The sequence below is a fragment of the Empidonax traillii genome, unplaced genomic scaffold (genome assembly GCF_003031625.1).
Source record: "Empidonax traillii isolate 1590-97213 ecotype Southwest subspecies unplaced genomic scaffold, ASM303162v1 scaffold307:size936122, whole genome shotgun sequence".
Taxonomy (NCBI): domain Eukaryota; kingdom Metazoa; phylum Chordata; class Aves; order Passeriformes; family Tyrannidae; genus Empidonax; species Empidonax traillii.
Window position 1 is genome coordinate 172065 of NW_020955500.1, and position 27615 is coordinate 199679.

Consider the following 27615-nt stretch of genomic DNA (forward strand, 5'->3'; position numbering starts at 1 on the left):
TAAAGTTTATAAAACCATTTTATCTATTTCATTTCTGTTTTGAGGGGCACAGTGTGAGAATCATCATACTTTGAATTATGGAAATACTTCCATATGAATTACAACTGGAGATCTCTTCTGTACCTAGACAAATGACTGCAAACGTCCTCTCTGACAGAAGATATTTCTCCCTGATGGAGTTTATTGCTCTGTATCTTTGATAGTAATAAGAAGTTTGAAAATACTCAGCCAATTAGGGGATATATGGCAACTGTCCATGACTGTCATTAGTGGCAAATTTCTTGTATTTTGAAGATACCACTCTATAAAATAATGAGGAAACTGTGCTAGCTCCTGGGCAATCTACGCTGAAGCAATGTACAATTCGTCACTAACCAGGAGTGACACCAGGCAGAGCCATGCCTTAGAGTTTTTATCCACATCATTAAACAACTGGAGTTTTGCCCACAAGTTAGAGCAGAAGACTGATGCTGGAGACTTTGGGTTATAGTTATGCTTCTGATTTTTTCATGGGATTAAACAAATCATCTTGCATGTGTCCTCATTTTTAAGGTCAATTTTTGGGTAAGATTGTTACAGCATTACTATCATGATTTGGACTTCCACAATGTTACTGCGATATATTCAGTAACCATAATGAAAAATAATGTAGTTCACCTTTGCATAGGAGACATTTGAGTGTAAAGTATACATTAGCCTTGGTTGAATAGATTAGTCTTCAATAAGAAGGATGAACCTATTATTGTCCAGATAGACCTAAGAATATATGTCATCTGGTTCCAGCCCATGTTATCAATCTAGACTGTTAAATCTTTTCTCAATGGATACAGTTACTTTGTATAAGTCTTTGTCTTATCTTTGTAAAAAGCTCTTTTCATGTGGGGAAGGCAGTAGTTTCACCCCATCTTCTTTTCTTTTTATAAGAGTCATTAACATTGTGAGATTAGTCAGCTATTTGTATTTTTAGAATGGGGCTGGGCCTTAATGAAAAAAGAAAATGCCACTGCTACAGAGTTAAGAGAGAGCATATGGCAGTTTGTATAAACCTTGTTGCAGCTCATTACTTTTAAACAATAGAAAAGAGGGTTTTTTATTGAGCGCTAGAGATACACTAGATCTATATGTCTGGCTTTGACTGTGGAACCATGAAGAAGACCGTTCACTTAAATAATTCAGCCCAGAATTTACACTGGTCTCAAATGTGCTGAGTCAAGACTGTAGTCAAGTTGTACGTATCCAGGGCAACGTAAGATACAAAGCCAACTCTCTCTGCTAGGCTCCTTTGAAAATCTTAGTTTTAATGTAATTAAACAACATAGTGAGCTCCAGTCTCCTTGATGGTTGGAGTTGCACATACCTAGCTGACAGTTTCACTGTGCTGCTGCATTATGTTTCTATTTTGATTAGGCCCAAATACATTTAATTAGCAGGTTGTTTGATAAATTATATGATGAAACCAAAAGTCACCCTCTTGCTTAAATGTGTGTCGAACAACTATTGCAATCTTAGGGACAGATCCTCTAGAAAATAGAGGAAACCAATATAATTAAGATGTGAGCATGCAAAAATGTCTACATGACTCTGGAGCATGAAAGTAAAATATTTTGAACTCTTAAACATAGAAGACACAGAGTTCTATGAATGTAAACTCTGAAGTTTTCAATTGAGTTATCATTTGGTTATGTCTATGATGAATAGGAGAAAGATATTTGAAAGTGTCTTTGTTCCCACTTCACTGATTTCGCTAGCACCAGAGAATGTTATTTAGTACCTATGCAGCATTCTCAGAAAATGCCCCTGAATCTGTAATGAAAAACAATACATAAAAAAACAAAAAAAAAGGAAAAAAAAAAAAGGAACAACAACAACAAAAATCCTCATAACCATTTACTAGAAAACACTTACTAGCAAAATTCTGACACATTGGGATGAAAATAACTGGAAGTTCCCCTTCAGACAATCAGAAAAATGAATTCTAAGAAAAAAAAAAAAAAAAAGATAAAATAGTGAGCCTTTTTGAGGGTCTGGATTATCTCCCTACTTCTGTATTTGTGTTCTGCAGTTTCAGCTTAGACATCTAGAAGATGTTTTCCTATGTTAAATCTTGGGGGTATAAGTAAAGAATTAGTAGTTGATGCAAAATAAGTTGCAGTAACAATTAACATGTCAATTTTTTAATAGCTACAGTGACTATATCAAGGATTCAAACACTGATCAAATTCCCTCTGACATAAAAACTTTGGCCAAATACACAAACAAAGAAGAAAGGAAGCACTTTTTCAGCTGTTCAAAATGATTCAAGACATGGAAACTTAGTCTGGAAGGTGTGGGAATGAGAAACAATAATTTGTATGTGTGCACACCAAGCAGAGGTGCATATGTGTTCATATGTTCAAATACATATGTCTATAGCACTCATATCAAATATTTCTGTTAATTGTGTTTTCCTGTCATGAAGGTTAACTTTGAAACATGCTTTGCAGGAAAAGGAATAAACTGTTTTCTACTTGTCTTATTTTACTGTGTAGCATTGGCAGTATGTAAACTGTTCAAAAAATAGGAAAATAAATTATTTCTGCATTATGTCTTCATTAGTGGTGAATTGTGTGGAATCTTATTATTGCTTGGGTATTTGTTTCTACTATAGTAGTTCATGGTGTCTGTTAGAGTGCCAGTGGAGATACTTGATAGAGTTTTTATTTCAAGATTGTAGACAATCTGTTGAATTGTTTATTATTATGTTATGTTATTGGAAAATATCTCCACTGACTCAACAGCTTTATACACCACTTGAATTAAGAGAGATTTCTTGAAGTTTGGCTTTGTTGTTTATGTTTTGGGTTTTTTTTAAATATTAGATTTGATAAGGAGAAATTATTAATGTAACTACCTGTGTAACTACCTGGTAACAGCAAAATTAAAATATCCCACTTGGTATGCAGATACCAATCCAGTTAGGACAGAGTTAATTATGTTCTCTTGACTCCACCACCATCAATGTTAAGTATTTAAGAGTTTTGTTTTGAACATTACTCATGCTTTGTGGGATGTATTCTCCATTTTCTTTTTTGTGCTCTATTCACTCACTTTTTTTCATAGTTAACTCTCGAATTCTTGAAGAAAAGCAAAATCAAAATGGTAAGCTTCTTCATGTCTAGCAAAGGCAGTTTTGTGTTTGTTTTTCTATTTTCATATCAATGTGCTATCATTTGTGCTATCAATATGCTATCATAATGTTTTTCATTTCACTTGAAAGTCTCTCACTTAGGACGATTAGACCTTTGGAAGATCTGATCAACGTATTCCCTTAAATGTATGATATTGCTAATGTTTCTCGTCCCTACAACCTAACAGGAACAAAAGAATGGTCTTTCCAAGTAATAGGTCTATATACTTCAGTATCTTTTTACAACAGTAGTAGAGAGTAGACACATAGGAAAGAATATAGGAAAAGAACAAAAGCATAATAATAATGCATTTATTTACATTCTAGTATTTTCAACTTAAGAATTCATTGGGATGTTATTTTTTGTGATACTCTTGATAATTTTTCATTGTGCTAGCTTGTCTCCTCAGTTTTTGATGCAAGGTCACTCAAGTAACTGTTTTTATTATGATGAATTGCTCAGGTGTTCTATTTTTCGAGAAGGGATTATATGAACACAACAAAGAACTAGAGCTTGTCAACTGTCTATGCTTCCTCCATAGCTAGGATCAGTCTCTGACTGCTTTCAGCTCTGATGAATTTCTGAGCCTGAAGTAGATTTATGTTTAATATGTCTTACTGGTTTACTCTACCAAATACTTGTCTAAAATCCATTTGTATAACTATGTGCTTTCTGAAAAAGTACTTTTGTGTCCTAATACACACACTTTTTACTTCCTAATGCTTGTGTAGAGAGACACAGCAAAATCTGGTCAATTCCTATTCGTTATTTCTATATCATGTGCTTTTGTATAGATTTCCATTATTTTGCCCTCCTTTGTCTCTTTTACAGAATTCTAGTCCATTTTGCCATGTCCCATATAGAACCTGTTCCATGTCTTTCATCACCTCAAAAACTGTTCTTTAAACTTTCTTCAGTTCCACTATATCCTTTCTAAAATGTGGCACAGTGTTCTAGAAGCAGGACTGTCACAAAATCATAGAATGGGTAAAATTGGAAGGGACCACGGTGTGTCATCTGGTCCAACCTTCCTGATCAAACAGGGTCATCCTAGAGCACATTCCATAAGATTCCAGTGCTTGGTCACCCACAAAGTAAAGAAGTTCTTCCTCATATTCAGGTGGAAGTACATCAATTTCTGCCTGTTGCCTCTTGTCTTATTGCTTGGCACCACTGAGAAGACCCTGCATCCGTCCTCTTGACACCCTCCCTTCAGCTACTTATAGATGTTGGTGAGGTCCCCTCAGTTTTCTCTTCTCCAAGCTAAACAGGCACAGCTTCCTCAGCCTGTTCTTGTAAGAGGTGTTCAAGTGCCCTAATCATCTTTGTCTCTCTCTGCTGGACCTGCTCCAGGAGCTCTATATCTTTCTGATACTGGAGAGCCCAGAACTGGACACAGCATTCCAGATGTGGCCTTACCAGGCTGAATAGAGGGGCAGGATCACCTCCCTCAACCTGCTGGCAATGCTTTTCCTAATCTACCCCAGGATTCCATTGGCTTTCCCAGCCACAAGGGCACTCTTCTGGCTCACGGACAGCTTATTGTCCACCTGGATCCCCAGCTCCTTCTCCACAGAACTGCTTTCCAGCAGGTCAAGCCCCAGCCTGTGCTGGTGCTTGGGGTTATTTTTCCCCAGGTGTAGGACCCTCCATTTGTCTTTGTTCAATTTCAGAAGGTCCCTCTCTGCCCATCTCTCTAACCTGTCAGGTCCTTCTAAATAGCAGCACAGCTCTTTGGGGCATCAGGCACTCCTCCCAGCTTGATGTCATCAGTGAACTTGCTGAGGAGTCATCTGCCCCCTCATCCAAGTCATTAATGAATAATTTAAACAAGACCGGTTCCAGTGCTGAACCTTGGGACACCCGCTGTGTCAGTGATCAGAACCCTCTGAGCTCTGCCGTTCAGCCAGTTCCCAATCCACCTCACCATCCACACTTCCTGAGTTTGCCTCTGAGGATATTGTGAGAGACAGTGTTGAAAGTCTTGCTGACATTACACATTTAAAGAGGGAGTGACAATGCTCTTATTTTCTATTATTTCCCTAATAATTCCTGATGTTAATATGCTTTTTTTTGACTACTGTAAAACTGTTTGTGTAGAGTTATTCATTATTATGTCACAGTGCTCCTCTGCACTGCTTTTTCCCTGCATTAGAGAATGAATTTTTCTCCATTATCCTTGCCATCCTGCTGACCATCCCATTCTTCCTACATGTGCTTATCCCTTTATGCAGTAAAACTTTATGGATGATGAAACTCATTACTGCACAAATAAATAACACAAGAAAAAAAAATGAATTGCAGAATGAGCTTCACAAATTCTGTGTGACCTAGGAAGTCAGAGATACTGTTTCAAGCAAACTGAAGTGTGGGGGGAAGAAAAAGGTTTCATGAGCTGCTGAGGAAGCTTGCACTCCTTACATTAGCCTAGGTATGAAGATGGGCAACAAGAATCTCTTGGAGAATCAGCTTCAACCAGACTTAGAGATCTTCAAAGGGACATACTCCAGGACCATCATGTCCTTCACTCTGTAGCAGGCAGAAAGATGGTTTCAGATAATGCCTCTAAATAGGGCTAACACATTTTCTGGGCTTCTCACTCCAATAAAAGCTCTGATAAATTTGTCTTATTGCCAAGGATTTTGTGAAAAAAAAAAAAAATAATGTCTTGTAAAATTCCTGACCAGTCTTATTATTCAGCTCACTAAGCATAAAATCAAATCTAGGAGGTGACCACTAACTCTCAGGAAAGCCTAGGTTTATTTTATTAAAACCAGAAAAAAGCAGTGGATATTTACACATGGACTTTAGCTGCTTCTGCAGCAAATCCCAGTATAGAAATGTGGCCAGTGGTTATTTCAAAGTGCAGAAAGTATCAAGTCTGACTGCAGAATGGTAAGATAATTTGACCCTTAAAAATAATACTTCATTATAAATCATAAGGATTGTCAATAGCAGCACAAAGACTCACCAAAGCAGATAACTCATTATCATGACCTAAACATAAAGTAGGAATGGTTCTGTTGAAGAGAAAAGATTAAGGCATTCTGAGAAAGGTAAAATACTAGCAGCTAAGTTTGAGAAGATCTATATAGAAACGTTAATATTTTTAGATGTTAAGCTAATTTATTACTTTCATGCAAAGCTTAACCACAGAAAATACATTAATTTTGGACTCTACCTTGTGTATAAAGGATCCTGGGAAACATGCCTGCTCAAACAGTGTTACTAATAATAGGATAAATTATTAAAGCTGACAGAATTTTTATAGCTAATGCATGTGCTCTTTGCACTCTACAGTTTATTCATCTTGGACGATGAATAAACACCAATCAAGTTTTATTTCTGCAGTTCATGTGCCAACACAATGCTGTTATTTGTGATCATAGCACTGCAGAAAAATGTTAAAATATAGAAGAGAAAAGATGAAAAAGTAACAAATAGTCCCTTGGATTTTAATTAAATTTTCTGTTGAGAGTACATTCTTTTAGTATTCCTTTCTTTAATGGAAATATAAATAACTAAAGAATGCAAATTTCAATATGTGTCCAATGGCTTTAATAATCTAATTATTAAGACTGACATTGCTCTTCATGATCTTTCTAACAAACAAAAATTAATTTTTGTTCTTGGAAAAAAACTATTTTTTTTTAAATATAAACTTTAGAGAGATTTATGAAAACAAGTTTCTTTTAGCTCAAAGAAAGGGAATTAGCAAATACAAAAACAATGTTGTCAATCATCTCTGTACCTTACTACATTTTTGAATGCTTTCATTTCATTTATAGCCACCATCAGTAAAACAAATTAAAATATGTTTTGAGCATGCTATGTTCAGGCATTTGAGTTTGCTTTCTAAGTGTTAACTTTCAGACAATTAATCAAATAGTATTTGGGAACTGGGCATTGATTTTAATGAAGATAAGCTGGCTGGGATAAGTGTATATTTTTAGAAATGTTAGGTAACTTGGAAAATATACAGACAGACTTTGCCAGCTGAGGTCTAGAGAAATTTGTATAGTTTTTTACAATTCTTGTATATCATATTTTGCTGAGTATTTCTAATAGTTTTTAGAAGATATACCCAATGCAAATGAAGTTGCAATGTATTCACACATTTATCATTGTCGTACATAATTTATTATTATAAATATATATACTTCTTCCTAAATATGGTGCAGAAGGCTATGCTGTAGATTTATTTTTGAACTGTGGTCATGGGAGTTGGAATTGCTTTTGTATGTGAAAAGCTTTTTAACAAAAACTTTGGAGCATGCCTTTTCCTCTAATTACTCTTTTTGTGAAAGTTGTCCATGCTCAGAGTTTCTCTGACTGCCTTATTCCTCATTACTCACTTCAGACTTTTAGGGTATGAATAGCTATCAGTACATGATTTTTCTTTCATATTTTGCCAAGGGAGATCTCTACTGTGCACATCAATGTGTCGGTGATTTAAAAGAATCCTTCTCTGCAGGAAGCAATAACACTAGGAATGACTTAAACAAAACCTGAAATGTCACCTTAGACTAATGATAAATTCCTTCATGAAGCAGTACAGAGTTGACACTTGTGTGAGATCCCTTAAAACACAGATTAAGAAGAGAAAATTAAACTTGAAATGACAGGAAACAAAACCAGCTCTCTTTTCCCTGGGAATAGTTGAGTACAGTATGTTGATTATTCTCAGACAAACTGATCTCACAGACAGTGACCTTACATCAGCATAAAGAACAGCTAACAACATGGCTTTAGATGGCTGGACACGTTGTCTATTGTTCATCATTTAAAAAATGCAACAGCCGTCTGTCTTGGAGCTAGCCCGTCTGTAGCTCCATTTGTATGTCCCCTCATATGCAGGGAGACAGTTGAGGAACTGGCTCAACCTAGAGATTATTTTCATCCATTTTCCCATCTCTGAGAGTGGGCAGTAAAAGTGCTATAGTGGAAAATATAGAATTCCTTCACAGATGGCAGTTATAAAATAACCTGTAAGTAAGGGAATTTTCATTGAAATTCATCTCATTATATATATCAATGCCTGTTTGGAATTGAATGGCTTTATAATTGTTTTATTCAGTTCAATAAAGTTGTTTTAAAGCCATTTGCGATTTTCAGAGTACCAACAAACACCCCTTGACCCCCCCCATTTAAATCTAGATAAGCCTCTACCCCTCAATGTACCTCTTAGTGGTGAATAGCAGAGACTAGCTGCTTTTCTGGGGAGGGCATCAGTGTTTGTAGAGATTCTTTGGGTTTAGTGGAGCACAGATGTGAGAGCATAGCACTGGGGAACTGTTTCTGTGAGCTGCAGCTTTCCTGAATAAGGACTTTTACATGTCCTATAGGGATGCTCCGGTATCACTTAACACCACTACATTTGGCTGCACAAGACTGCAAAAAATAGACATTTATAACATTTAGCTGAATCCTGAGGTTGGAATCTTCAGCTTCTTTTAGGATCAATTAGAAATGGGATCTTAACTCAGATAGTCCCTGCACACATCACCATTTCCCTCTCAGCTGCTCAGCTGTGTGTAAGAGTTGAGATGTAATTTTGCCTTGGGCACAGAGCCAGGCCCTGAAACATTGAAAGAAGTGATAGTTCAAGGCTGCTCTTTTACTTCTTTTCATCACTGCTGAGTGTTGTTTTACTTTCCTCATTTCAGAAAGAAACCGATCTTCCAGTGTGGGGGCTGTCAACAGCTCCCTCGCGCTCTCATTTTTTTCTGCGGTACAGCCCAACAGGGACTGCTGACCATCCACAATATTTCCTTGCCCTGGCTGCTCTGCCCCCAGCCACCCAGCCTCCTTTGCCTGCAGTGTATACCCATAAATTCCCCCAGGCAGGCACGTCACTGCAGGCAGTGTGATCACCAAGGCAGCAGCTGCGGTTGGATAAAGAGATCTAGCAGCCTGCTTCCTGCAGGGAGAGATTTTACCATATTGGATCAGGTCACAAAACCATGACATCCAGCATCTTGCTTTAAGCAATGAGCAATACCTGATGTTTCAAATGAAGCTGAAAGCACCTGACAATGTAACTGGAGAATTGTGCCTGGCAGAAGAAAAGAGTTTATTTTACTTTCTCTGGGTGCCTACAGAATGGAAACCCAACTATTTCTGTGATAGACCACAAAGCCATGAGTCCTTTCTGTGTCTGGAGCTGGACTTTGGAACACTTTAGCAATAATGACAGTCTGTCTTTAATTGGTCTGGGAAAAAAACATGATAAGAGCCAGAGATGACGTGACTTGGTGAAAAAGGTCTTTTCTATCTTTTCATGTGATTTTGGAGGCAAGTTGGAATTTTACTGGCCAAACTAACAAAGCTCATTGAATTACATGATGCTAAACCTAACACACTGTGCTGTTAACACTGGTTCATTATATTTTATTGCTGATTGCAGTGCCACTGGTATGGAACACTGTGTTCAGATAAAGCTCCTCTGAAGCACCAATTTGTAGAAATAGAAGAACCCTGATAACGATGTACAAATTAAGATAACTTTAATGGCTTATAAAAACACTGTCCATCCACAGCTGTTTTTAGAAACTGATAGCGATTTCCTTGTGCTAGTGATCATGTAATTTTAAAATCAGTGATCTTTGCTGATTTTTATTGGCTCTGATAATTTTGATTGAATTGTGTGTGCTTATAATAAGACTAAAAAGTCCTGATTAATTTAATTTGATTTTCAAGGTTTCAGAAGGATCAAAACCATGGGTGACAGATTTTTGGATGAAATCACTGATAATGCAGAGTTTCAGGAGATTGTCTTAGTACACGCTGAATCCCAGCTGCAGTACTCTGTACATCTCTGCTATGCTGGTGGATATGTTTTTAAATGCAACACCTAATCCATAACCCAAAGTATTTTGTGGATATAAGGATATCAATTATACCATAAGAACTGCTTTTTAAAAGAAATATGTCTTCAAAAAAGAAAGATTTTCGAAGTGATGCAATCTTAGAAAAGTCGGAGTGAATTTTAGGCAGACCATACAGATCTGTTCCTATGTTAGTAGACTTGTTTCCCTATGCTACTAACTCCAAAGAATGAACTAGAACTGAAAATTTAATGTAATTTAAACATTGAGCTACCAAATTCTATTTTTTTTAATGTGAATTTTTTAGTTGCATAAGAAAATATATTTACCAATTCCATAAAACACATTTGAAGGAGATTTTGAGTGATTCTGGGGACTGGAATGTAATTCTCTCATATTTGTGCCTGACCCAATACAGACACCACTAATTAGGAAAATGTTCTTTTGGTTCACTGTGCAAAGATTACCTTCATTTCAGTGAAGGCAAAATATTGGGTCCTGATTTAAAAATAGGTATTGCAGACATTCCACAGAGGAAAGCTCTTTCAAATATCTACTTGGGTACATGCAGTTCCCTGCATTTGTGCTTAGTAGTAGAGCATAATTAGATTTCAAATTACTGGATCATGTGACTATCCTCAAACAAGGCTAGGCTAGGGTGAGTCAGTAGGCAAGTGAGTTAATTTCCTCTTTTGAGACCATATTTCCAATTCCTAACTCTTTTTTAAGTGTATGTCTCTGTGAAATATATATGTTTTGGTATGTTTATACATATATGTATTCACCTCTCAACTGGCAGCAATTGGGCTAACGTCCCTGGCAGGATGAAATAGAATTTGTAAATGTCATTATTTGTCTGCAACTCCACACTGCAAACAAGTATCTGAGGAACTGGTCTTAGCAGCTTTAAGGCATGATTATTCTATGAAATAGAAAATGGTAACGAAGACACTCATCTTCCCATTTCACTACCTCTCCCCAGAAGCAATTCAGTTTCATTTGCATGGCACAGTATTCAAGTTGTTGAATCCTAGTCTCTCAGGATTGTCCCAAAGGACTGGCAATGGTTTCAGATCCTCTGCATAAACATCCACTGCACACTATGATTCTGCATATCCTCAGCTCCATCATTTTTCTTTTTTCTATCTGGAGTGCAGCACTAGTAAGAACTTATTAAGGGATAACACTAAATTAAGGAGAGAAGACATCGCAACATGGTGCTCTTTCTAACTTAGAAATAGGTGATCTATATATTACTCAACTGAACTTAATATAAGAAGACTTTTAAAACTCCAAGAAAATTACAACGAACAACGCAAAAACAAAATACAAAAAGTAGCTCTGGCTCAATCTCTCCACACTAGGTACATACCTTACTCCCACTTCAGGAATTAAGGATTTTATTACTGTGACACATCCTGGCTTCAGTCCTTTAAATCTCCAAGTATTTATGCTTATCTGTAACTGACCCCTAAGACAATACATATGAATGAGAGAGGACCAGGATGTAGCTTTTAACAGGAATGAAAAGAATAGAGATTTTCTAAAAATTGAACAGGACTGCATTTCTTTTATTCTAAAAGCACATGGAGTGAAATGAATCTCTTGTGGAAAGAAAGTGTTTTTCTAATTATTTTACTGGGGCCAGCATTTCCTCCGCAGAACCTAATTAAAATGATTTCTTTTAGATAGTGGTTTGGGGTTATCTTGTAGGATGGATAAAACTCTCTTGTAAAGTCTGTAGAAATTAAATTCTTTAGATTTTTATCCCCAGGCTCTGCAAAAAGTATTTTCAGGCTTCTGAATAGTTTATTATGATCAAAACCACTGTGTATATTTCAGTGTATTGCATAACAGGCTATTGTTCAGTAAGTTCTGTTGGCAGTGGTTTTGGAAGGGGGGAGGAGAGGAAGAAAAAAAATGAAAGAAAAAAATTTAAAAGAGGGCAACTTATTAAGAAAATATGTTTTCTAATTATTTTTTTCTGTCAAGCCCTATGTTTTTTCCATTATTTAGTTATTTACCACCTAAATTATAGGTATATCAGATGGTCAGAGGAATAATTGACCATAAATCTATTTAATTTATAATTACAAAAGAGCATTTTTCATGCTTAGTTTGCTGGTGTGCAACCTTTTCAGTTGTTTTTTCACTCCACATGAGTCAGTGGCAATAATGAGCCAAATACGGATGTAGTAATTAGCTGAGATGAGCTTCTTGATTTCCCTCCCCCTCTTGCTTTTTTTTTTTTTTTTTTTTTTTGAGTCTGACCCTTTATTGAGACTATACAGCTCTATGATCTTGAGTCAGGAAGCTACTCTGCTGAGTTTCAAGATCAAATCAGCTTTAGCTCAGATTTACTAATGACGCCAACAGAATCTTTCAGCACCAGGGTGTAAATTTATAATCTTCAATATTGCAGCACAAAACTTCTGCTACATGTATCACAGAAATAACTGCATTAGCTGTGGCACAAGACTGTTTTCTTCAACTAAGAGTTGAAATTGCAACTAGTGGCAAATGTCACATACGCCACTCAGCTTTGTTGTGATTGAACAAGGTATAGGGTAAAAAACCCTAAACCGCTTTCAAAAGCCAAGTTTTAATTGTGTTTTTCCATAACAGGTTTAAGTTTAACTTGTGAAGATTGATCTTTTACCACTGTGCAGATACAACAGGTATCTGATACTACATGTGGGCTACCAAGTATAGGAGGGAAAAAATCCCTGAAAGACTGGCTTTGTTTGGACAAATGCTACCTCAATGTCCAGCAAACCTAGAGTACTACCCTCTTAGGTGAGTATGAAGAATTTTCTTCCTATACCAACATTTTGAGTGATACTGTACAATATATCAGAATTGCACTTTTAAATGCAGTTTGAGCAAAAAACTACAGATCTCCATTCAACTTTAGAACAATTTTTGAAGTGCAATCTCCTGGAAAAGCCTTTTTGCATTTTTCATATTTTTCAACCAGCTGCTTTTAGTAACAAGAAAATATTTAGCAGCTCATACTTGTGAGTAAGAAAGGAATCAACATCAAAGATTATGGGTACTTTTTTTCTCATACAGTCCTGAAAGTTTTATACATTTTGTTCTAACTCATCTGAAGTGCTGTCAGGCCTCATTAAGATCAAACATTCAAAATAATGGAAGGCTGTGATCTTCTCCAATATACATTGTTAACTCATTTTATGATAGACCTGAAGCTTTAAACAGAAAGGTGTTATTTCTGCTATTGCATAAGAGAATTTGGTATTGGTAAGGGGTATGACATTTACCTGAAGGGACAAGTGGCAAACAGCGATGTCATAGAAACATATATAAGCAATCATCCCAACTTCTCTTTTGAAGTCCTCGTAATCATTTCACTGGTCAATGGCACATGAGTTATCCTTGAGTGAGCTGACTGGGAAAACAGGGAGATAAAGTGATTAAGTTAATTTCTTCAGTTCAGAATAACTGATCGTTTAGTACCTGGTCATGAAAGTATACCTAAGGTGGATTTAATAGTATTGCAAAAATAACATTGCTTAGACAAAAAAAGAAAGCTTGGATTTGGAAACTTTGATCCTAAATTTGTTTATCAATTTTGGCATGGCTTTGGCAAGTCATAATTCATCAGGAGAGAAGTGAAAATAGAATTTAAATACTTATAATCTAAACCTTTTAATGTCTTTATTTCAGAGGGAAGACTCTCATGCATATCAAACACTGAATTCCTCGTAGCCATCATCCACACCTACTGAAAACCTCCCCTTGTTTATTCCTTGTGACAGAAATCCAATTGTCTTTGTAAAGGACAGAGACACAAGCTGTTGTAGAGGATATTTTTGACCCTGCTGTTGATTAAGTTGAAAAATTTTTGAGAAATACTACGTTAAGTGTAATTTTCATAAGAATATAATGAACTAGTTACTGAATATTAAAAAACTAATCTTTGTTGTTGCTCATTAACAGTGCACAAAGAGATGTTGTATCCTTTGTTGGTTTTGCTTTTCTTAAGTGTACGTACATTTGCCCTCAATTTCATGACAGCAGCACTTAGATAAAAATGTTGGATCAGGAGTTTGAGAAACTATTTAAATGGATGCAGTGAAACAGACCCTGTGCCAGTGAAGCTACACTGATTTATACAAGCTGTGGATCTGGCCTATGAATTTTATTTTTGACAGTAACCACTATTACAGCATAGTCAGGACTTTCTACAGGCATTCTTCATGACATAGAGCACTAGCTCAGCATTCATAACTAATTTTGTGTTGAATGAAATGATCTTTATGCACTGAATTGAAATTGAAACTTCCCATTGAAAGAACATTCCAAAAATAACAAAATTCAGCATCTGTTTGGAACAGAGAACCTTTTTCTCAGGGGAATGAAAAGTCAGGTCACTTTAGTTGAAGGATTTTGAATGTTATTCATGTTACTGATGATTGAGCCACCATGTGATAGGCAGAGTGGCATGGCCATTATATTACAAATGGAATCGGCCATTATTCTTTGCAGCCTGCAAGAAAGGTGAAGCAAATCCCAGTTCAAAATCCTTGAATCAACAGTCTGAAAATCAGAACTTCAATAAGAAGGTAGTAGCCCTATACTGACTTCCAGGTATACTGTCTGCTGTGTCTGCATTGTCTGTTCATACTGTTCAGTAATAACTAATAAAATTATTCCTCTCATTTCCTAGTATATTCTGACTTTGTCTTTTAGTAAAAATTGGGAGATAATAAAAACAAAGATCAATTGAATACAGTCTAGTAAGTGCATTGATCACTCTTAAGTACTGCTTATTAAATTTAATTTTGAAAAATTAGGCTGTGTTAATGTAGAAAAGCACCCCAAACCACTGAAAGAAAAAAAAGTTATTTTTGCTACTGTATAATTTTGAACTTACTTAGCAATTTGTACTACACTTAAGAAAAAGAAAGAATTTGCTGGCAACTTGGACACCAGACTGTAGGTAAATGAAATTTTAAAAGGAGGATTTAGTATTCTTTAAGAAGAAGAAATTAATTTTGTTCATTGTTTGACGATCCTTAATTAAGTTGAAAGGTGACTTATTATGCTACTTTTGTACATTAAGGAGAAACTATTAAGCTGTTTTACTGACTTCAGTATACCGCAGTTTTGCAGGTTACATTGCTGGGCAGCTTTGGGGAGCTGCAGAAAACTTCCTCCCTTTAAACAGCTGTAAAGTATTATGAAAAGATTTTAATACAGATTTGCTCTGTCCCAGGGGCTACCTATAGAGTGGACTTTAAATCCCAGTATTTACTTGTGAGCATTAATTTGTTACTTGTTTCAAGTAAGAAAAGAAACAGCTGTTGCTCAAGACAGTCTGAACATCAGATACTAAATGTTAATAGATCCCACCAAATGATGGTTACTCTCTTAGGAGAAGGTAAGATAATTCATGGCTAACTGCTCCCAAATAATTTCTCATGCCCTGTCTCACTAAGGACAAATGCCAGGGATAAGAGAGGCTGTTTAGCACGTGCTTCTGCAAATACTGATAGAAAGATTTACAGTATGCTACAGTCAGCTTACTGTTGACTAAATGATGTTGGACACTAGTCTGCTCACACTGGATACCCAGCTTTCTCCTGAAAAAGAGCCATTGTGTCTGCTGAACAAAATGGAGAGTTGCGAGAAGCAATTTTGACAAATTTTTAAAAGCAGATTCTTCTCCCAGCCTAATTCTACAGCAGTGCTCTAGTGCTGTTCTGAAAGGGGTACTCTTAACATGATACAGGTGAATTAGAAATCTACTCCACTTGGAGTCAGATCCTTTTTTGAAAATGGACTTTTCAAAACAATAGGGAATTTTATACTAATTGTGCTTGTTGAATTTGAGCATAGATTTATAGCTCTCATTTCTAAAGTTTGACTTTGATTTCAGCTGAAGATAGCCATCTTCAGTATTTCTTGATGGTTAACTGTAAGAACTGTTAAAAAATTGCTATGCTTCCAGAGATAGCTAGATTTCAGTGGAGAATAAGGTAATTGTGATATGTGTTATATATGTTGTTTGTCAGTGTAGGATTTAAAACTCACAGGGAATCTTCTAGATAAAAGTCAATACATAACTCTAAGCTATTACCATCTATTAGTAAATAGTCCCTCCCCAGCTTTCTTGTACCCCCTTTAGGTACTGGAAGGCCACTCAAAGGTCTCCCTAGCGACCTAATTCTTGAAGAATTGGTTAGTGTAGTGTAGAGGGTAACAAGGATCACAAACTTCAACTGGAATAACAAACATTTGAGTTCATTGACTTGAATGGAGCAGTGCCAGTTTGTCTCATCTGAGAATTAAACTAAATTCAGATAATTTCTTAGAATTACGGAGAAAAACACTGCCTCCACAATACTGGAAATGAAAAAATTTGTAAAGGAAAGAATCCACAGGACTGTGATACGTATAGTGCTTTCTTTTCATCCATATTAAAAAAAAAAAAGTTTTTTCATCATCCCCTAGTGATAGCTAAGGTTTAGATCTATGGCTCCAGTGTTAGAGGAAGTTCTTAAATCTGTGCATGTTCCTTATGTCTGATACACAGTAGCTCTCCTGTCTTTCATGAAATCCTTCTGAGATTTAGATCCCAGTTCAGAAATCAGGTCTCATGAAGGAAATCTCTGTGTTTCTACGTGAACAATGCGAGACAAGACTCCTGGTAGTCTTTGCTGGTTCTATTGCTGTGATTACATCTTGTCACTTCCTGAGCTTTGTTAAGTATTAAGCTTATGAACAGCAATATGAATAAAGAAATTAAGGTGTTCTTTTCCTAAGATGTTTGAACCCAGGTTTTAAAATCATTCTTGCAGATCAAGGGCAGTCATTGACAGACAATTACTTGGTAATAGCTGCCATTAGGCATGCTTGCATAAGTGGATACAGCTAGAAATAAGCAAATAACTGTATTTGCCTATGGGCAAATAGCAAAATCCACTCTACAATTAATTGTGTAATCTTCCAAGCTAAAAAGTCTACCATATGATACAGGTCTGCAAGGCAGCACAGTGCTGGGGACATGCGTGCTATATAGCATTGATATTTAAATGCAATGTTCGCAGTTACATTTATCATTATTCTTAGCAGCTCACAACCACGTGTGACTGGTAGGAAATACTCTGCTAAGAGGGTGTCTGATGATGCCAAAAGTCATCAGATGTGTGCTTCATGGGATGACTGAGCAATCAATATGCACTTCAAGTGCACATGGGTGCCTGACAATGACTCCTTGAAAATATTTCATATACTTATCCACACACATCTTTCTGAAGTAGAGAGTATAGACAAGAATGCAGGAAACACTTATCAGACAGAGATAAGTAGACACATTAGCACTTTTGTCATTCAGTTTTATTTTTTATGTTCTCAGACTAGAACAATAGTTAGAATTCAGAAATTCAGGAAGTATTTTCTTTATAAAATAGCTTTTTTAAAATAGTTGAGCTATATTTAGGTGTATTTGGTATACCTATGCATGCAGAAATGCATGTGTTTGAATAAAAGCTTCACTGACTGTGTTATGTTTTATTACTATCTTAAACTATTTAACAGATCACATTTATTCCTATAGTTAACTCTGTGTCTTTCAATGTACTGAATGAAAAAAAATAACCTGAATTCAGTACTTGAACCTTTATCAGTAAAATTCTCATTTTCTTGAAGCTATTTGTAACCATAAGGTATGACAGCTGCTTTAAATCTGTTGAGTGTGTCTATACAAGTTTCAGTGACTGTACTGTAGGTATATACCTAGTATGGAACATTTAATCTGTAAATGGTTAAAATTTTACAAAGCTATAAGAAACTGAAAACAACATTTCCCAATGGCAGATGCTGGATCCCCTTCATAATAGGTGGTATCTCTGTTATCTGTGATAAATGTTTGTTTTGCTATACAGGCCATCATAGTAATGGAAAGCTTTATTGCAGGCAGTCATATTTATATCCTTGAATAATATCAAAGATCAAATGTATTCTACTTGGGACAAATAATTTCAAATTTGTTTTGAACCCTGGATTCACTCTTGCTATACATTTTTAAAATAGCAGTGTAATTTTTGGAAATCTTTTAAGAATCCAATATGATGATATATTGACATTTTAAAATATTATATTACCTTTTTTATAGCACACTTTCATATATATGAACTCTCTTTTAGCTGTCACAGTTACTATTTTTTCCTTTTATGTTCTGTGACAGTTGTAATTAAATAAAAATTACATTTCCATCTCCCTGAAAACTATCCTAAAAGAATGGCATCAAAGCCCTAGTGCTTGCATCACCAATAATCTGCAACTGGCTCTATACGGCAAATTCTTATTGATATATGACATGAAGTCTTGACTCCACTGAAGCCAAAGGCAAAATTCCGATTTTTTCTGTAGGAGTAAATTTTTACCTGTGATTTTCTCTAGTTACAAATGCAAGTCTAGTGGTGGGCTCATGAACATAGAATACTGTATCAGCACTTAAGAGTCTGAAGAGCTGAACAAGCAGGCAGCACTGCTGATACTGGGCATTGTATGCTGTCGGTAACTTGAAGCAGATAAATAACACTTCAGTGAAAATGATTATTTACTAAAGAAGTATGTGCTAACTTTCCTAAATTTCACTTTGATGTAATAGTGCTTTGAATTTGATCAGTGATTTAAAGAAGCAGGCAATAAGCAGCTTATGTAGAGAAGAAATTCCATCAAATAAATATATTCATCAATATTAAAACCATGTCTATGTGAAAATGTAAAGTAATCTATTATTTTTCTCAATAAGACTTATTGCAAGGTAAAGTTTCAGAGAGATAACATCTCTCCCTATCATTTATGATTCTTGGATTTATAGATGGACTGGACAGAGAGAGAATAATTCACATAATTGGCTATTGTTCTCACAAATTCCTTTAAAGCCTTTGATTTTCACAAAGCTGCTTTCCAAGATTTCTTTATTAATGATGACTTTTCCAGGCTGATCTACATTATCGATACCTGAATCAGTTGATATATTCTGCAAAGATTTGCACTGTTTTGGATACCTCAGGAAAATGCATTGGGATGGATGGTATGAGATTATACTAGTATCACATTTCAGCACATAAAGAAAAAAAATGTGCCAGTATTAAGTTTTTCAGAATTAATTTAACATTTGAATAAAATGAAAACAGGTTAAAATAAAAATAAAAACACATAATTATTTTTGTTTGCTGCGTTAAAGAAGTCAAAACAGTTATAAAATTGGACTTAGTTCTATCTCTTTAGTTTTACTTCCAGTGCTTGACTATGCTCAAAAAGGGGAAGGATGTTTATTAAGGTAAAATCCAAATGTCATTTTATATATATGTGTGACCCTATAACTATTCTTTATACAAAGATATTTGGGAGTTAATGAACTTATTATTAGACTCTAGTAGTTAAAACATTAGTAATTATTCACTTTAGAGTGAACCTGGTTTTGGAACATGCTATCTTTCAACAGTACTGGGGTCCATGGAAACAACATTCATCCTTTACTAGGTCAGAAGCAGACGTTTGTTGCAGAAGAACTGACATTGAGAGAATATAGTTACTGCAAATGAGATTTGAAGAGTTCATATCAGGCTGACCTCATGCCAGGAAAGGTCACGGAGCAGATTATCTTGAGTGCCATTGCACAGCTTGTGCAGGACAATCAGAGAATCAGGGCCAGCCAGAATGAGTTTGGGAATGGCAGGTCCTACTTGACCAGCCTAGTCTCATTCTATGACAAGGTTAGTGGATGAGAGAAAGGCTGTGGATTTTGTCTACCTGGATTTTAGTAAAGCCTTTGACATTGTCTCCCACAGCACTTTCCCATGGCTTGGATGTATACTCTCGGTTGGGTAAAAACCTGGCCAAATGGCTGGGCCCAGAAAGTGGTGGCGAATGGAGTTTCATTCAGCTGGTGGCCGGTCACAAGTCATGCCCCCAGGACTCAGTGTGGGGGCCAGTCCTGTTTAATATCTTTACTGGATCATCGAATATGAATGAGGTGATCGAGTGCACCCTCAGTTTGCAGATGACACCAAGCTGAGTGATCTGCTGGAGGTAGGAAGGCTTTGCAGAGGGATCTGGACAATCTGAGTCCATGGGCTTAGGCCAGTAGCATGAGGTTTAACAAGGCAAAGGGTGGGGTTGTGCTCTTGGGTCACAACAACCCCAGGCAACGGTACAAGCTTGGGGAAGAGTGGCTGGAAAACTGCCTGGTGGAAAATGACCTGGTGTGCTGGTTGACAGTCAGATGAACATGAGCCAGCAGTGTGCCCAGGTGACCAAGAAGGTCAATGGCATCCTGGCCTGTATCAGAAATAACTGGGCTAGCAGGACTAGGGAAGTGATGATCCCCCCTGTACTCAGCTCTGATGAGGCTGCACCTTTGAACCCTGTGTTCAGTCTTGGGCCCAAGAAAGACATTGGAGTGAGTCCAGAGAAGGGCAATGAGGCTGGTGAAAGGGACTGGAACATAAGTTATATGAGGAGTATATGAGGAAGCTGGGGTTTTATAGTCTGGAGAAAAGGAGGCTCAGAGAAAGTCTTATCTCTCTCTATACCTACCTGAAAGGAGGTTGTAGTGAGGTGGGGATCAGCCTCTTCTCCCAGGCACCTCGCAATAGGACAAGGGGAAATGGCCTCCAATTGCACCAGGGTAGGTTTAGATTGTATATTAGGAAAAATTTCTTCACTGAGAGGGTGCTCAAGGTTTGGAACAGGCTACCCAGGGAAGTAAGATTGAGTCACCATCCCTGGAGGTGTTTAAAAGACATGTATATATGGCACTTAGGGACATGGTTTAGTGAGAAAGTTGTCAGTGTCAGGTTACTAGTTGGACTAAATAATGTTAGAGGTCTTTTAGAACTGAAACAATTCTATGATTCTATGGTTTTATGTTGTCCTAAACTTCTGCAGTGGCACCAGAAGATACTTTGCCTACTTGCATAAAAAACAGTTATGAATTTCTTAGTTATTACACACTTCCCTTTCCTTTTCCAGCTAGTGAGGTTAGTTCCCTGAAGATGAACTGTTTTTCTTTTTCAAGTGATTTAAACCTTCTCAGTTTGATGGCTCAAATGATAATGAATGTGAAATGTCATGTTTCGCCACTTGTACATTCCTATGGAAGGAATTTTCTTTTAGTTTTTTTTAAAACATTTATATTTAAAAAGCAGGTTAAAGTTTGCCAAGACTTGTCTGACATGAGGGTTATTCAAAAGCTTTTCTGTGGTCAAGGATCAGAAGAGCATAGCACATATATTGGATAGCCTGTCCAAGAGGAATTTTTGAGAACAGTTCACAAATAGTTTCACAGTTAAAAAAGATGACAGTAGGTCCCCAGAAGTCCCTACCCATTATCATTGTAACAAGGATTGGAATGGATCTCAAGTGATCCACATTGATGTCTGTGATCTGTTCTCTGGGTAGAAGAGACACCCAGTGAGTTCCGAGGAGAAATACCATAGCAGGCACTATAAATTGTAATTTCAATCTCTCGATAAACTTCTTCAGACTTGCCATTTATGGTGTCAACAGCTTGTGGAAAATGCTTGTTAATGCCTCAGAACCAGAATGGAATCAAAGGAACATAGAAAGGGGAAGAAATGAGAGAAAGAATATGTAGATGAAATGAAAAATTCAGGATATTTAATGCATTTCTGGAATGTGTAAAAATACTTTGATAAGAAGAATAATACAGGACTCTGTAGAATAGGGCAGAGCATTTTCTAATATTTACTAAAATTTATTTTTAAATGTCATGATATGTTGGTCACACCCTTTAGTACATAGTTTAAGTCTACATTCTGCTGGAAGTGTGATTTGGTATGTCTGGGCCCCTATTCTGCCTCTGCTGCTGACACTGTTCATTATAGCACATCCACTTGGACTCTTGTAGTTTGCTGGAGCAAAATTCATCCATGCTTTGCATAAAAGCAGACTCAGTCTTTGTGCTCTTAGGGTCAGGCTGGAACAGTGTACTAAGACATTATCTTGAGGTCAGTAACAAGCTTATGTTTGCTATGTGGCTATCATTTGGAGCAACACACATTGCATCTAGTCAGCATTGAGTGGGAAGCTCATGTTTGCAAAGTATCTTATGCTAAGTCTTGGCAATTGATTTAATCCATTTTTGCCTAAGTTTCTTCAGTCATAAACAAAAATAATATTACCTGTCTCTTTTACGGAGGACCTGTGAGTATGTGTTTATACCTCACATCTTATTAAGGCAATCCAATGAAGGATGAATTGTTGCCAAAAACTCCCATTGTATGCAAAGGGCCCTGAGGCCACTACGTTCATGCACATCCCAACGACAGAACTATTAGGTCAAAGTTTGTTGTTCAGATCCAGGAAAATACTTGTAAGTAGATGTTATAGTCCCCCTGAGTCATCACATAGTTTCACTCTTAATTTTAGTTCGCTAGCTGCCTCCTAAATTGAATTGAAACATTCTCCCACTAGTAATATTTAAAGATGTACAAATACTGTATGCAAGAGCACCTGTGACCAATTCATTGCCCAGCAGTGATAGATCTGGTAATAATGTGCATGCTATTCTGGCTCTGTTGCACTTTGGTAACACCTAGGGTCTAATTGAAATACACCCTGACCTTGGTTTTGTTCATGAAGCATAGAATGGACATAATTACTATGAATCTACTGAGGAATATTATGGCAAAATGTCATTTTACTAATTTTGGCTCCTTACACCCTCTGGGGAAAAAAAAATAATCACAGATTTCAGTAAAAAACAATGTATTGCAGTTTCATAGAAGTCCTAAAACAAGTAATTTTCCAAAAAATTAAGTTCTTATTTTTCTCTGTACCTATTTTTCTCTCAAAACACTATCACAGTAGGATAATTGCATTGCCCCTAACAGTTTCATATTCCTTCATAATTAAATAAACAGCTTGTAAATTGCAGACCACAAAGTGCCTGTGTTCCTCTCTTACCTTAAGGGGTTTCCATAGCTACCAAGGACAAGAAGTTTAACCATCATTTACCAGACTCGAGGCTATTTGCAGCCTTAACTTTTTAACGCATGTCTCTTTTTCTCTTTGTTGCTTTATTTATTAGCAGAATGAGGGAGTAATTTGGACTCAGTTAGCCACTACAAATGCAATGATGCAAAATGGACTCTGGTGCTTTAGTGTGTTATTAGCTGGATATGTTTCTCCCAGAAGGTATTTTGAAATAATACATACTAACAATACAGACTATAGTTACCAAGGCTATGAAATAGCTACCAAACACTTTTACAACTCAGTATCAAATAATTCAGATCTTAAAAAAGGAAAACAGGAAGACACATTTCTTGACACAATATCATGCCATAGAAACATTTAGACGGATACCTATTTTAATGCATATCCCAAAAAACATTGATGCAGATTTTACATGGTTGCTTTAATACAATGTCCTTTAATCTCCTCTGTTTTGCATATTACAAAATGCATTTGGAAAAACTGCACTTGTTAAGACACAAACTTGATTTTTTTATGCCTCTGAAATGGACAATTCTCTGATTTGCTAATATCAAAATAATCTTCAAATATTTTAAAATTACTTCAGATTTTACCAGAGCATCTGTGTTGCCAAAGGGTAGAAAGGTAGAGAAAACTGCTACTGATCCCCAACTGTATTAAATGCTCATCAAACTAAAATATTTCTATCTTCTAGTTTATGTTATCTGCTGAGGTCAAGATCTCAGGAAGCCTCAAAGCATGATGGGTATGGGTAGCAAGCACATTCAGTAGATAAACAAGTATTGTAATTTAGAAAATGATGTTTTGAGCTTTAAAAGCTAGATTCCAACTTTCTTAATGGATACTTTCTTACTCTAATTGCCTTTTTTTGTTGTTGTTTCTCTTCATTGTACTGGCTACATTTGTATATTCTTAGACTGTGCTGTTCTGACCTGACATTTCCCACATCTGTTTTTACAGTTTGTAAGTAGGAAGAAAATTCTGGAAGGAACAAGGGCTAAGGTCTCGGATTCCATTTTTGCCTTTCTGTCTTTTAAAAGACACACATTTTAATGTTTCATATACTTAAATTGCAGATTTTTGCCTACTACTTTGAAATGCTGAAGTATATTGTTGAAAAGTATGTTTATTTATACAATTTAATTTTTCCATGTATAAAAATTAAATATTCTACCAGACCAAAATTAAGTTGTTTGAATTAAAGTATCACTGTGTTATGTTTAATTAGATGTTGTTAAATCACTGCTAGTTTACTAAAAACAAAGGAATACTATAGTGTTTCAAAAAATAACCCCAGTGTGACAGGACTAAAAATTGCCCTGTTTTGGAGCAGTGCTTTAGAACAGCATATAACTTTTTATTAAGGGTTGGTTTTATACTAATTTTGTTGTGGTTTATAGATGCCTTCCTAATGTAGATCTGTAATTACTTTCATAATAAATGAAAAAAAGAATTAAGAAAGCATAGTTATAAAAATAATGCATTTTAATTGTTGCTCACTGAGCTGTTTCTGGCATAAGACAGAGAAATCCTGAAGGTTCTTGTATGACTTCCCCTTATATCATGGTTAGCACATGAGATGTAGTGGCAGGCATCTGTAATTAAGAGAATTTTCTTATAAGGCTATTGTAAAATTCCTACTGTCCAGATATATGTTTCCCCCTACATAAATATCTCTCTAGAAAAATATATAGGATGAAAAAAATAACAAAACTTCCAAAAAGCTGTTTTATCAACTGAATTAGTGAAGCAAAATGGAACTTGAATAACCCAAGGGATTAATGATGAGGTAGAAACCCTTTTTACCTTTACGTAATTGGTTTGAATCAAGCCCAAGTCAATATAGAACAAAAGTTCCTAATGTCTACATGGGGTCTCGAGAAAATGAACCCAAATTAACTTTGAAAAGGGACTAGCTAAACTACATTACATCCTTTTATGAACACTCTTAATTGAAATTACAGTGGCTTTGATTCAATTTAGCTTAAATTAAATTCGAAATACGAGTGTCCACACAAAGATTTAATGTAATATAATTAACCCACTTAAAAGTTAATTCCAATTAAAATTCTAGAACGTTTCTAGGTGCACTAGTACCAAGCTATATTGTTGTGGCTTTTATGAAAGAATTTAAGTTAGTCCAACATGAATAGTTCATAGATTTCTCCTATTCATACCACTGTGAGTAGTCTGAACAGATAAGTTAGGTCTGTTTTGTCCTCTTTGCCCTTTGAGTGACATCCATGGAAAGGACAATAAAGAAGTCAAATAACTCCTCTTAATAAAACTAAATCTGTCCTAAAGAAATATTCATTACATATCATCTGATGTTTTCTATGGTTTTCCTATGGAATTAGCAAATATTATGAGTTGTACTGGGGATACAAACTGCAAATTCTGCTTAAGAGTAAAATAACGTTTATGAATAGAGGAAAACACCAGACTGATACAGATTCAAACACTGTAAGTTATCTCAATTTCCAGCTAAAATGCAAATATTTTTACCTGGACCAATGTACACTCAAATTCTTATTTTTAAAATTTTTTTTTCATTTTAATTTCCATTACCTGAAGTTAAAGAGAAAATTTTAAAGCTTAGGGAGACATGAGAGGGGAAACATGAAATCATGCTGGAAAATGAGACGTGTGAAATAAAGCTGTTTTCTGTATAACAAAATGAAAGAAAAGAAGAAAAAGGCAGACTGGGTCAAACTCATCCTTGACTGAACTCCCTTGAAATCAGTGGTGATTTAGGAGGATTGAATGTGTCCAATCACATTTAGGCCTTTCAGGTCAGTGTCTTAGTGATTCGGCTGAGTCTTGAAAGGCTTGCAGAAGAGAACTGGGAAGTATCTGGGGTACAGCAATACCCACTTTGCCTCCTACACTTATGTGCTTGAATGGGCCGCAGAAAATCCCAACTGTGTCCCAGAGCAAAACAGTGAAACATGCAAAGAGAATAATTTGCATTGGGAGTGTTTTGATTTGTCTGGTCTCACGAGTAATCAGTTTGCATTGCAGGGCTGTCTATCTAGCCCTCTTTGGCCTTAGCTGTATTTAACTAAAAATAAAATAAAAAACAAATAGATAAAAACTGCTGGGCTTTAAAACGTCCCAGGTTTTAGATATTATTGCGATGACTCCCTTAACTGTTGTTGAGACTTTTAAAATCCTATAACACTGAAATGGGAAAACTGATTTTTAAGAATGGAGGAAAAGAAATACAGCTATATAGTTGCAGTCATGGGTTTTCATTGTAAAACAATCTGTTTAAAAAAAACCATACACTTCAGACAGGAGTCAGTCCATGAGGAAAATGAAAAGTAAGTTTAGGAAGATATGGGATCTACTGTAATCCAGTTCACTCATATTGCATGATGATTATTACAATGCTTTGTTAAGAACATAGTATGAGTTCTTTTGTTAGTGGCAAAGGCATTCAGTGGAGAAAGAGAATGGTGTCATTGTACTGAATAGGGGCAGGGAACAGCATGCAAAGTGCTTGTAATGCTCTTGAGCTGAAAACTCTAGTCCTTGGGGGTTCAGCCAGGTGGAAAGGTATTTCAGGACAGAAAAGTGGAGGAGGTGAGGTAGGCAAAAGGGTATGGTGAGTGAATCCCTAGCAGTGTGGTTCCATCAGCGCAACCCTTTACAGCCATCTGGGGACACACATGTGAGGCTGCAGGACCATTTGCAGAGCAGATGTTGATAGAGGATTTCTGACCCCAGTGGAGCTGCCTGCCCACAGTTCAGTCTCTGTTCTGGGATGAGGGTTAACCCTCATGTGTTTCAGTATTTTGTGAAGCTAAAGCATGTTGTGTGCTTGTCTGTTTGTATCTATGCTGAAATTCCTTTGGCTTCCTCTGCTGGCATTGCTGCCAAAAGGGGATCAGTCTCAGGCCCTGAGAGCATTCAGAGTTCCTGAAAAGAGAGTCAAAAGAGTCACTTCTGCATAAGGTCATCCTGGGATTTATACCTATTTTTATTGCTGTACTCCATGCTCTATTCCATACAGAAAGTATTTTCAATTTTTTAGTACTGATGCTACCAGAAGATTATGCGTCCCATCATAATTAGCTGCTTGACGCACCTAGCTGCTCTTCACAGGTTTGGAAATCTGCAGTTTAATTTGCAATTGTAGAGTGGCTTGTTTTCCTAAAAATGTGCAGATACCATTGCAAAGAGTTTTTCTCTCAAAAAAGGTGTGATGTACAGCATACATAACTGTGCTATATAAAGTGAAGCAAAGATGCATTTTCTGAATGCATCCACATATTTGTCAACTCAAAAGTGATTTGAATGCTCCTCATCCTGAAATTTTCTGGGACGTGGCTGAGGGAGAGTTTTGATGCTTTAACTGTGCTTCAGTTGAGACTTAACTGTGATGTACTTGTGATGATTTATTTTACTGACGGTTTAAACATCTGATATCTGATTAATTTTGTCTATGTAGTCAATGACACATCTCAGGATTTCATGGTAGATATACAGTACAAACCAAAATGTGCTAGATCCCACTGTATCTTAAACCATATACCGGGATAAAGCCATGGCCTTTGCACTGCACAGCTCTACTGCTGAGACAGTTATTCATAGACCCACAGACTAGACGGAAAGCTAAG

The 27615-nt window shown here is 36.3% G+C and overlaps 1 protein-coding gene across 3 annotated transcripts in view; it reads left to right on the top strand.

The window, feature by feature from the left end:
- Positions 1 to 27615, top strand: part of LRRC4C (leucine rich repeat containing 4C) — a 94929-nt gene that overhangs the window by 59723 nt on the left and 7591 nt on the right. Inside the window, exon 1 of one of the 3 annotated variants that reach the window (XM_027891012.1) lies at positions 15145 to 15398. The exons of the other annotated variants lie outside the window; for them this stretch is intronic. The gene's annotated coding sequence lies outside the window, so the exon portion shown is untranslated. Of the gene's footprint in view, positions 1 to 15144; positions 15399 to 27615 lie in introns of those variants that run through there. 3 annotated transcript variants of the gene reach the window in all.